Here is a 12,795-nt window from a genome sequence, read left to right as displayed (position 1 = left end):
CAAACAATAGGTAATTCATACTAAACCGTTCTCTTTGTTGAGGTTTTGTCAATACACTAAAACCGTGATATTACGATGCCACTCGCTGCTCGCATGGAAGATAACTGAAAATATAGTTACAAAAAAGCATACTAATAAAGTCAAAACGGTCATTTGTTAGAATAACAAAGTTTAGACATCAATATCATATTGTGCAAATCTTATGTAAGATTAAACGTACGAATAATTACCATCGTAAAATAATTTGGTTTCGCCAGTAGCGGAACACGCTGACGTGTTCGAGCATATTCGTATCAGATTCATATTCGGAACACATTATGAATAGCGTGATGTAGTCGCGCGTCCCGTTCTCGTTTACAATAAGTTCTTACCTTAATGTAATAATGATAATAATTAAACAATTATTCATAAAATGTCACGAACAGTTACTTTTATTGTACATAAAAGTCGTATTTTTGTCAAGGGCACTTTCATAAACCTCAGCTAAAATGTAACTTTTAAGTGACATTGACTGTGTGTTACTTATCAGCTGAATGGTGTTAAATTAATTTGAGAAATATTGCAGCATTCTCAGCGAGCTGTATATAAACAATTGATGGATTAATTTGTGATTAGCGAGACATGTTGCAAACAAAGTCATCACAGAGAAAACGTTCTTACAATACGAACCTAACCAAACAATCTTTATATGAGAAAATTACATAAAGGAACAAATAGTGATAACGCCTACATAATAAAACGGTTCTTTTTGTAAATAATTCCTGAGGCAAAAGTAAAAGTAAAATGAAAATAACAACAACGATTAGTTTACGTTTATTATTAATATTATCAATCGTGATTCAATCCGTTGCAAAACTGTGTTTGGCAATGTATTACACAATTATGTAAAACCTGTCTCTGTACTCTCTGTTATACTCTCTGTCCACGTTGTTCTGACTCCGGGAAACCCTCCCGGATGCTGACCACTCTAACAAAGCCTTGACTTGGAGGTTTTCAATAGCTTGTCGGTTGGTATTTGTACGATAAATTTAAGCTGCATTTCTCATACAGAAGTCGTTCATCACAGAAGTCGACTTTATTTAACCTAGAAAAAGTTCATGTTATGTAGGTTTGGAAATCTCGGTCGACGATCGCTTTACTCGCCTCATCGATTGATTATATAAAATCATTTTCGCCAATCCACATTAAAACTTATGTCTCTCTAGTGTTGCTTTATATTGTTACATAATTTACTCATTTTTTATTTCACTAGCTCCCCGTCCTGACTTTGCATGGGTAAAATTAATGATATATGTTTAATTTATTACAACAATCAAATTAGAAGTTCTATTTCAAATTTGAATCCAGAAAAAGAAATATGTGAAAATAAAATTCAACCAGATTTTATTTACTGTATGCTTTAAGGCGTAAAACATAAAATGCTTTTTTTCATATAAATACACATTAAAGCAAATCATTGAAGTTAAATATGAATTCTTTTTTATTTCGATTATTTTTTTATGTTTCAGTCAGTAATGAGATGTTAATGAAACCAGTATTCATAGAAGCATTTTATTTTAATATTCACAATTAATAAAAAGAAGTATATTGTTTCTTAATTGAAGTAATGACCTGTGCTGAACTAAAACCTCTTCTCCCGTTAAAGAAAAGGTTGAGCGCTTAGGTTATTTCTATATTAATAAAATGTTGGCCCAGCTTTTTTTTATATAATAGCCACCTGATGGTAAGTGGTCACCAAACGCTCTTAGACATTGGCATTGTAAGAAATGTTAACCATCGCTTACATCACCAATGCGCCGCCAACCTTGGGAACTAAGATGTTATGTCCCTTGTGCCTGTAATTACACTGGCTCACTCACCCTTCAAACCGGAACACAACAATACTAAGTACTGCTGTTTTGCGGTAGAATATCTAATGAGTGGGTGGTACCTACCCAGACGAGCTTGCACAAAGCTCTACCACCAGTGAAAAAGCTTGATGATTTCTGCCTCCTTATTAGTTATGCGACCACCGGTAAGCTTTGTATTTATGTATTCGAATTTGATGGATGAGTGACATGTAATTGCAAGCACAAGTGACATTACATGTAATATCCCTATGGTTGGCGCACTATATAAGGAAGTATCCCAAATTCGTATCGAATTTACTTCTCATTTCAATTAATTCCCTTCATCTACTTCTTTCTAAGTATATCTTTTTAAAATAAACAAAAAGACACATGTTACTGTCTTTTTGTAAATATATGGACTGGAACCGTGGACGATTCCAGTCCATATTTTATTTTAACAATATGTTTACACTTTAAATTATACAAATCGTTCAAGGCGCTGAAAAATTAAAGACAAGATAATTATTGGACGCCATGTATGTAAATGTTTACGAAAGCTTACTGTGACAAACCCGAACGTAGAGGTAACATAAAAGAGTGTGTTACAAAACAGAATAGAAATCCCAAATAGTCTCTAATTTGTGACGCGCAGTGAAGCAACTATGTATCAGCATCAGTTACGTCACAAACTTAAACACTTTAATTCAATTTAAATCATTATTATTGTTCGTATTAGTAATATTATTTTGTATTTATTATTCAATACAATGTTGATTATATACGCAAAAAAGACACCGTAACGTAAATTAAGCAAGAATACAGACATGTTTGACTCTTCAAATTACAAAACGTTAATGCTAATGAAATACTTTACATAATGTTCAAAACAAAAATTAAAATAAAGCGGCATGATTAAAATTTTTAAATATATTAAAACATTATATAAGGATGTATCCTGCATTTACAAGCGGAATGTTTCAGTCGAAATCTCGAAAGATATCAAAAACTTATTGACGACAGTAAGTAGTGATGGCAATATGCAAGTTCGTATAGAACGAGTCTTTATGTTAGAGCATTTACATTCAAAAATAACAAGTAATTTATAAATGCATATCTGTTTAATGTAGCGTTTCGCAAGAGTCTATATTCTAATTACTTAAGCGCATGTCACGAGACTATGACAAATCTGAATAATAGTTTTTACGAGTGAGAAAACGAAGCCAAGGCTCGGAGAGAGAAACGCGTAAACAATAATATTGATTGCAATTAGCGCCGGCGCGCCACCGGCCTTCACCCTGCTCCGACCCCTGACCCCAAACCACCCCCACCAGGACAGGCTTAGTCCCAAACGTGGCTAGCCAGTCTAGATTATTTCAACAAAGTTGGACAATATATTGATATAGCATTATATTCATATTAGTAATGTTATTAAGACTCCTATGATGTTTGTTTTACTTACTGTTTATTTTGTCTGTGTTTATTCTTGTTATATTCGTTTAAAAAGTAATTGCAAAGTTTAGTTGGTCATGTGATGTTGGATAAAGTAAAATAATTCTAAATGACCACTAAATGATTTTGTGTAATACTTTCTGTCGCCACTATTAATATTTTTTACGCATACGTCACACAGATTTTCTTGCGCCAGCGTATTGTATGTCAAATTCATTTAACATACAAAAGGGCGCAAAGATCAGCTTCAGCCCTTGACCGTCGCCTACCTCTCACTCCTTTATGTGGGAATGTCTTAATAAGAATATTAATTACGATGTTTTTAAATACTAAACTTATATAATATGCAATTGTTTACACCGCATGCCTATATATTGTAAGCTCGTTGATGTCTTTTCCATTATGCATTACATCATTTAAAATTGTTTTACTCGTTCGGCACTTAACGACTTATATTAGCAATTTCGACTATAAATACCTATTATGTTACCTTATATTGACAGCTCCGTTGATCTATTTTCCAACTTATCAGACCGCGAGTTCTTTTTTTTTTTTTTTTATAGAATAGGAAGGTGGACGAGCATATGGGCCACCTGATGGTAAGTGGTCACCAAACGCCCTTAGACATTGGCATTGTAAGAAATGTCAACCATCGCTTATAGCCAATGCGCCACCAACCTTGGGAACTAAGATTTTATGTCCCTTGTGCCTGTAATTACACTGGCTCACTCACCCTTCAAACCGGAACACAACAATATCAAGTATTGCTGTTTTGCGGTAGAATATCTGATGAGTGGGTGGTACCTACCCAGACAAGCTTGCACAAAGCCCTACCACCAGTAAAGTGTTCGAGTTCACGGGTTCAAATTCCGGGTTAGGACAGTAAAAAGTTATTAAATTTTCAGTCGAGAAAAATTTAGTAGCAACCTGGAATCTGAAGGTTGGCACTGCTTACAGCGCCGTAACTCATTCCGGTTGTATTGGATTTGCTATCTCATCGGATAGGCACGATAGTTGTGTTCGCCCACACAATTGTGCACTGTAATAATATCCTACGCAGTTGGCTTGAGAATAGTCACTGTGGCCAAAACGACTTAAGAAGACGCCCAATTAGCATATAATTTCCAACTTAAAGTTAAAATTACAACCAATACGAGTAGGTTTTCGATTCGTCATTTGATAGTTTTACAATTATATCGAGTTCTAATCAACATTTTAAAATAATAAAATAGCTATCGCACACATGAATAAGTACTCCCAAAGTTATTTCAAGAAAATTCATATTTTAATGAAACAGGACATGTCTAAACCGGCCGACGAGTAGTTAGGTAATATTGAAATATTAAAATTGGCTTGGTTTGTTATAGCGTTGCGCAACACGACGTTTCACGTTAGCAAGTGAGCATCCACAGCCGCTGTCAGACGGCAGGATGCCGGGTAACTCCTGATTACACTCGTGAAAGATCTACTACTAACTGGAGCACTCTGTATAATTGCACCTCGGTTTCATTGCATGTTTGCTTTAAGTAATAATTACACAAAATAAGCTTTATTTACGAAATATTTCCTGTCGTTACAACGCTTAATTAAATAGATCTCAACGCGGTCAAGTGGATACTGTTCTATACACGATTCAGATTCTTTATCTTCTGTCGAGTTTTAATTGTTTCAGTTCTTATATCATGTAACAAAATTAAACGAAGTTAATGTAAGCCAATTTTGACATTTAATTCAAAAGTCTTCCCCGCTTAAATATAGAAACGTAATTTTATCCTTAGAGAAGAAAAGAAGAGAAAACTATCCGTTTTGTATGACAACTGTACATGACTTATTTGTGCAATGAGAAACCGATTTCTTTTATACTTTGTGTTTGAAAACCGAATGAAATGCGGATACAAATGACCCACCACCGTTATCCACCCGTCTTGGAGCAGCGTTGTGGAGTACACAGCCCCAAACAACGCCCGTGGCAAAAAAATAGGGCTGCGAATTCGTGAGGTGGGCGCCTCGCATCTCCTATTTCAGATAGCTCTAGAGAGAACTGCAGCCGGGATCGCCACACATTACCATACGCACTAGCAAGGAGTACGGGGGACAAGATTACTTTCATCTCCTGAGGCCAGCTCCACCGAGCCACGAGCAGAGCACAGTACGGGAGCAGATGCGTTATATCAACACGATCCGCAGCCTCTCCGATCCGTACCGAGGACTGCCATACCGACGGAGCATTCCTAATGGGACAATTACGGGCCTGTTACTTTTTTATTGTAAATATTAAAAGGAAAATTATTTTATATATTACTAACCTTTTTTTCATAGTAATTAAAAATCATGTTTTTTATATTTTGTATTATGAAGGTAAGATTATTATTTTTGAAGTTATTTTCATTTATTTGTTAAAAAATGGTGCTTAAAGAATTTTCGAAACATTTGATCTAAACTGTTAACGACATTTTTTGTTTTGTAGGAAATACCTTTGTTACGACGACTAATATTTATTTATTTTAAAAAAAGTTAATAGTCTACGACATCATTATCAAAGTGATCACTATATGTTAAGTATGAAAGATAATATTCTCCCATATCATTTAAAAGATTTTAATAATATATATTAATATGAACTGAGTCTTTGGTTAGTAATGGCGACGCTTGAGTTACGGTTAATATTTTTTACAGTGCCATATATAAGCTTTGATGTCAGTGAATATCCCAAATGCCAGTCTCCCTATCTATTTAAAATAAAATACCTCATCACTCATCATGAAAACCTCACCTGATTAGCTTATTCCAAGCTATTTTATCATTTTCAAGTTCGTGCGGATTATGCCTTACTTATTAGTGTTTTATTAACATCAGATTTAATTAATTGGTTAATGTAAACTTGATGTTACAAGTTTATCTTTAGTTCGCGTGTTTATACAAATACAACGTTAATCAGTTTCTACTGTCGATATTTTTTTGAAACATAATTATAGTTTTTATGTCCAACGTATTACACTGACTATAAGACCCTAAAGTAATATACTGTAAAAATAACCAAAGCTTGGTCGAATCGTAATAATGTCAGGTGTATGACGTTTTTACTCGAGAATGCTGTGGAGCTGGGTCTGCCTGTAAGGGATGGCAATTGAGAATTCTACCGCCGACCGCTACAACAACACAAGACAAAGATTATTAACATACATCTTAAAAAGTGTAAATCAAGACAAAGAAACTACGTTTACTACGTGTAAAAAATATTTTTTTATGTGTTATTAATTTAAAGGAGTTAATACTTTTTACATTTTTTATTAAAATTAAATTAATTAATTCACTCTAACTTCGTAAGTACAAACTTTGTATTTAAAAATCGCAATGAGGCAATAGTTCCGAGCGCGAGTTAATAGCTGGCGCGGAACTCAGTATCAGTTTTCAGGCAGCGGAAGAGGGTATCGAGAGAGCTACGAAGTGCAGAGAAGAGAAGCGAGAGGGGAGTGGCGAGGGTGGTACCGCAGCGGCGCGTGCGACTGCGCCACTCCGTGACTCGCGCCAGTCTCGCCCGCACGCGTCCACCGCGCCGCTCCAGCCGCACGCGCACCGACCGGTACGTACCCGCGCCGCTTGCCGCTTGCGTAACCGCCGATGCTCTAGAGCCGATCAAAAACCGTTGCTCCATATCACGTTTCAACACTGATTTCGATATTTTAATTTGCCGGAATTTTAGCGGCCAGAGCCTCGGCGGAACTTACGCCAATACTCCATATTTTGTGAATTTTTATTTGTGATTACTATTTTGCGATCGATGCCGGTGAAGTGTTTCCGAGGAAACGAAACTGAAGGTCACCTGAACCCTTTCACGTGAGCATGACACTGTACTCTACTGCTGACAACATTATTTTTTCTAATTCATATCAAAATGAAATGCCTTAATTATTGAACTGCTGACAAAAAATCTAAGCAAGCCATTACAGTTAATCATAACTTATGGTACTTAGTAAATTGTTCTATAGAGTTTGTGTAACGCGCGACATCAAATGCAAGAACAACGAGTTCCAGTGTAATTCTTGTGTCTTAATCAAACATAACATAAACATACAATAGTTAACGCCATTATTATGATTCTGTCGTCGTTCTGCAACTTCGTGTCATATTTGTAGTAAAAGAACTCAATTCTGTTAATGTTAATCGTAAAAACTCAAGCGCTTTTTTCTATAAATAAGGCAATAATGATTAATAATTTCCGCGCTTTTTACATATAATTTATCCCGAAACTAATGACAACGGTCAAGAGGTGTGTCCAATGTAACCCCAATAAATCTTTGCGCCGGTCGGTCAAGGACGCGAAACATGAAACCAATAATTAGCGAGACATTTGATTATTTGGATTGGTTTGGAGCCAGCATCGATTGCAAGAGCGCAGTCAATCAATCTAAACCGGCTATGGATCAGCCGCCCGATGTTACGTATCGGCTCACACTCGCCGTTTTACTTTCCACTGTCTCCGCTTCCATCGTTCCATCGGACGTGACAACAAATTAAGACGCGATTACCTCACCGACCGTCTGACCGACTGACCGCAGTCACATTACGTTCGACGGCTCGACCTAAACAAAGCAACGTGCTCGAAAAGCTCAAATAAAATTTTAGCAACATAGTAAATGATGAGTTTATGATTACACCGTAATATTAATACGCAACAAAATTTAAGACAGGTGAGTAACGTGCATTGAGGAAAACTAAAGCTACCGATTACATATGAGATAGCTGTGTATAATTGTAAATAGAACAAAAAGGCGATTCTGAATCAATAAAGTAAAGTGTATTTGCTTTACATTTGTTTATATTTTCCGTCGGTTAGAATCAAACAGATTTAATTCCGAGTTATGTAACGCTACCTTTCTATGCGAGTTTGATATTCAATTACACTTCGATTAAAGAAACAAACGCGATGCCTCTTACGCAAACACTCAAACGAGTAACTATCAAAGAACGCGTGTTGAAACACGTGGAACTATATCACATATAGTGGTCGCCAATTTTGTGTTTCGAAACGCCACATGATTACTCTTCGGCTGTCCGCTTGTAACGTATTTTATACTAGTTAGTAAACGAAAATGACAAATAAATAAACGACAACATTCTATAGCGATTCAATGGTCCTCGAAATTAAACCGCCACGAGTTACGCGAGTTCGTTTCATGAGACGTTGCATCCCGTTTGGAGTTCATAGTCGCCATTTGTAAGCAAGTTGTCTAACGTAGCCGTTAAGACCTCCTCACGCGAACAAATTATGTAAAAATACGCGTCAAGCATCATGAGCGGCTCCGGCTTGCGACACGCTGCTCGTAATTAGGACATTATTAACCTTCTAACATGTCTATATTTTTATTATAATGTTTAGCTATAAAGGAGATAGTTCAAATTGGTCTTCGATAAAAATATGAAAAATTATAACCAAGAACGCTTTACGCCACAGAATAAGAAAATCTAGAACCATTTCGCTAAATAAATTTTTAAAGGGAACGTATGCTTTCACAATATAATTGCGTTTAAAATACATTTGCAAAATGTTTCACTTTGTGACGACTTTTATTTCTTTAATAGCTTGAAAGATCGACAATTTATACCGCATTAGAGAAGCGGAGATGGTGATAGTTGTTTTACATTGTTTTTTGTGACATAATAGTTTAAAAGAAGTTGAAGCTATTAAACACTATTCTCAGAAAAGAGCAAATATTATGTTATATAAAACAGCTAACATTACTCATAATGTTGCGAAATGTTATTTCCTCAAACTTAGTATTTAAAGTCAGTTAAACGTTATATTTTTTAAACCTCTTTAGACAAAAAGAGTCTTAGAAAGGAATACTATAAACGTTGTAGAACGTTTACACGTTGTTAGTGCTCGAGGCTCTCGTTAAACTCCACTTACACTGCACTCGCGCGGTCAACAATCGGATGTACTCAAATAAATTCCTCGTTAACATACCCTCCATAGCTTGCATACAAATTAAACAGCAACGACACAAAGTAAAAGGTTATATAACTCTAGAAAGATACAATCCATCAGTTAAGCGAATGATAATGACGAGCTGGTTGGCGTAGTTGGTAGATACTTGCCTTTTACGCCGAAGGTTGTGGGTTCGATTCCCACCCAGGACAGACATTTGTGTGCATGAACATGTCTGTTTGTCCTGAGTCTGGGTGTAATTATCTATATAAGTATGTATTTACAAAAGAAAAGTAGTATATGTAGTATATCGGTTGTCTGGTTTCCATAGCACAAGCTTTGTATAAGCTTAATTTGGGATCAGATGGCCGTGTGTGAAAAATGTCCCAGGATATTATTATTATTATTATATTATCGCTGGCTGTCCGCAAGCTAATCTAATTATCTTTATCGTAATGTTTTAACTCGTAATTAGTAAATTACTTATTTCGTATTCGAATATTATCCTGTCTACCCTGCAGCATGAGTTGTATACTAATACATACAATTAGTAATACATGTATTACTAATTGTTCGATGTAGTTGGTCGTGCATGTCACTTTTGCGCCAAAAGTGTTTTTCTTAAATAAAAGTTCAAATAATAAATTTTCATTTATATATTGCCTAAAAATGTATAAAGTGCTTTTTTTGTGATCGAAAATTTATCTAAACCTTTATCCTTTTCATATCATTTAATATTCAGTATAATTTAATTATAAGACAGTGAAATCGATAAAGCTTAAATCGAAATTCCACGCTCATTTTCACGATCAAAGGCTGACATTTCGCAAGCGAGGACGCGCTCTTGACCCGCAACGATTCAGGCGCACTAACTGGGCCGTCTGAAGCCTTCAGGGCTGAGCAATATGGCGTAGGCCTCGAATCTATTCAAAAATTTTGTTAAATATTCGTATAACTCGAAAAAACGAAAAATTAATTCAATTTCTGTTATTATACCATAATCGAATATCTTATTTTTAGTCCGTTTTATTTCAGCATTATCTTATAAGCTCTAATGCAAACAATATCCACAAATAATGTAAGATTTTTTTTATGACATATAATTGCGTTCATACAGAATAACTTCAAATATTTTAAGTATATTCAAATATTTTAAAAAGAATCTTAATAGTCGTTAAATATAATAATTATTCATAAACATGATGTAGATTTGATTGATGTCGTGTTGTGGCATCTTTTAGTGCCTCCTTACGTTACTACAGAAGTTGCGTCAAGTGTGTCTCAACAGCCGGTAGCGACTGGCGAGCGCCATCATCTGTCACGTCGCGTGTCACGTCTCCCGAGCGACCTATGACCCGCTACTCTCGTAAAGCAACATTTTGATCTTACATTTAAAACTCATGAAGTTTACTAAAACTACATCGTGTAAATGCTATTTATGTACATGGAAATACAAAAAATAATAATCATCGATGTTCACAATATTTTGCGTCAAAATTGATTTAATATGATTTATTTAAAACTTTGGTTTTTAAAAAATTTGTTTTTGTTTTTATATTTATAATAATAATTATTCATAAGTGGGTGGCATTCATTATTAAAATGTAACGTGGTCATTCACATTATAACAAAGAGAAAAAACATTCCTCATTGTTCATTGCAATTAATAAAAAATAATTAATTAGTAAAGATTATTTAAACTTGAACTTGCAAGACAATGGACGAGGAAACACAATTAATAAATAGAGTAACAGATGAGTGCCGTGTATATACATAGTAGTGTGTGCACGTGGGATCTCACGCGCGGCCTCGACCTTGGCCGTGCATCGCGACGACTTGCCGCGCGGACGATCGCGTGGATTATCTCGAGAGTGACTTGTCCTGTTATATGATTTTAAAAAAATATCCCCTGAAATCGTATTTATAAGATAAGAAGTTAAATTCAATATAATTTGAAAAAGCAGTAAAATATCAGTTTTATTGGTATGTGTCACAACGATATAATATATATTAATAATAATAATAATATATACGAAGGTCTTGTTCGAAGGTGATTTCGCAAAAGTAGTTTTATTTTCAAAGTCATTTCATATATTTTTTTTACTTACGAGACGTAATTTCCGCGTTCAAATAGCGCCAGCCTTAATTACCATAAAGTTAAATTATTACACATTAATATTATCTCAATTACGTATTACTTAAGTCGGTCACATCTAATGCTCACAGAAGATAATGATTTATTTATTAGACTAAAATAGATCTTATGGTAATAGTAAAACTGTCTAAAGTGAACATCGTTAATCTGGTTCCTCGGGTAGATCAGTTGATTGTGACGCAACTTCATAAAACCCGAGATTGAACTATTGCATAAAGCTCAGCCAGTCGAGCCGACGAGCAGGATACTCCAAGAGAGATATTATTAAAATATTACGCACTTAAAAGATCGCGATAACTTTGCACATCACACACATGTTAGCAACTTAACCAACCATAAGAGTTCTATTTGTGTTCTATACTCTAGCTAAAGCAAACACATCTCATTACGTGAATACACTATGTAACATAGTTTATCAATCCTATGTAATAATGTAATATGATTTTTATATCACACGCAAATGAAACATTAACTTCCAACATTTAATTTGCATTGTGGACTTTTAAAACCTAAACTTTCCTCTACATGCAAATGATTTCAGCTCATCTTATAATGTGAACGATATTAAAAGTAAATATTACTTTTTTGGAAAACATATTGAATAATATACAGCTTATACTCTATTTTATACACTGGACGCATAAACCACAATACGCACACTCATATACGTAAATAACTACACACACGCGTAATCCACAGAATCAGTTTGATCCAAAAAAAGATTTTCAAAAATCTGTACCTTTAACAATTACTTAAGCAAATAAAAGATATAAAATATTAATTGACTTATTAGATTTATCGAAAATTATTAGTATGAAAAATATTATTAAATATGTTTGTTAAAAATTATAATATATACGGTTCTTAATAAAACTTGCTTGCCACAGATAAAATTTTTTTTTTTTTTAATAGACACTATTTTGATACATATTTAACATACATATTTAACATACTACCTTATCAAAATAATTGACATATTCATTATAAAAAAAACTTATTGTTTGTGTTAGATTCTTCTTCTATGTAGGTACTGTCATTATTGTTAGTTTTTACTGTACTAGTTCTTAGTTCAGAATTGGAGCCATCAAAATCTTTAAGCTGTTCTAGACTATCAGATGATGACTTGATGTTTTCATTTATTACAGCTTGCATCATTTTTGAATTATCCTGCTCAATGATGATAACATCCCTGCTTGTTATTACCCTTGTTAATTGTTCTGGGATTATACAGCCGGTACCCCTTCACATTTTCAGCATACCCTACTAAGTAATGCTTTTCCGCTTTCTTACCCCACTTATGCCTTTAATCTTTAGGGATATGAGCCATAACTGTGCTTCCAAAAACTCTTATATGATTATCATTTAGCTTACAGTCAGTCCAAAGTACATAGGGAGTTTTTTGGGTCAGCCCTGAAGTTATTGTTCTATTTTAT

At 34.6% G+C, this 12,795-nt stretch overlaps 1 protein-coding gene across 2 annotated transcripts in view; it reads left to right on the top strand.

The window, feature by feature from the left end:
• Window positions 1-6,762: 6,762 nt before the first annotated feature.
• Window positions 6,763-12,795, top strand: part of LOC126776383 (uncharacterized) — a 30,055-nt gene continuing 24,022 nt past the window's right edge. For both annotated transcript variants that reach the window (XM_050498869.1, XM_050498870.1), the window contains exon 1: window positions 6,763-6,861. The gene's annotated coding sequence lies outside the window, so the exon portion shown is untranslated. The remainder of the gene's footprint in view (window positions 6,862-12,795) is intronic.

This window comes from Nymphalis io, chromosome 20 (genome assembly GCF_905147045.1).
Source record: "Nymphalis io chromosome 20, ilAglIoxx1.1, whole genome shotgun sequence".
Lineage (NCBI taxonomy): Eukaryota > Metazoa > Arthropoda > Insecta > Lepidoptera > Nymphalidae > Nymphalis > Nymphalis io.
This window is presented reverse-complemented; position numbering and strand designations above follow the sequence as displayed.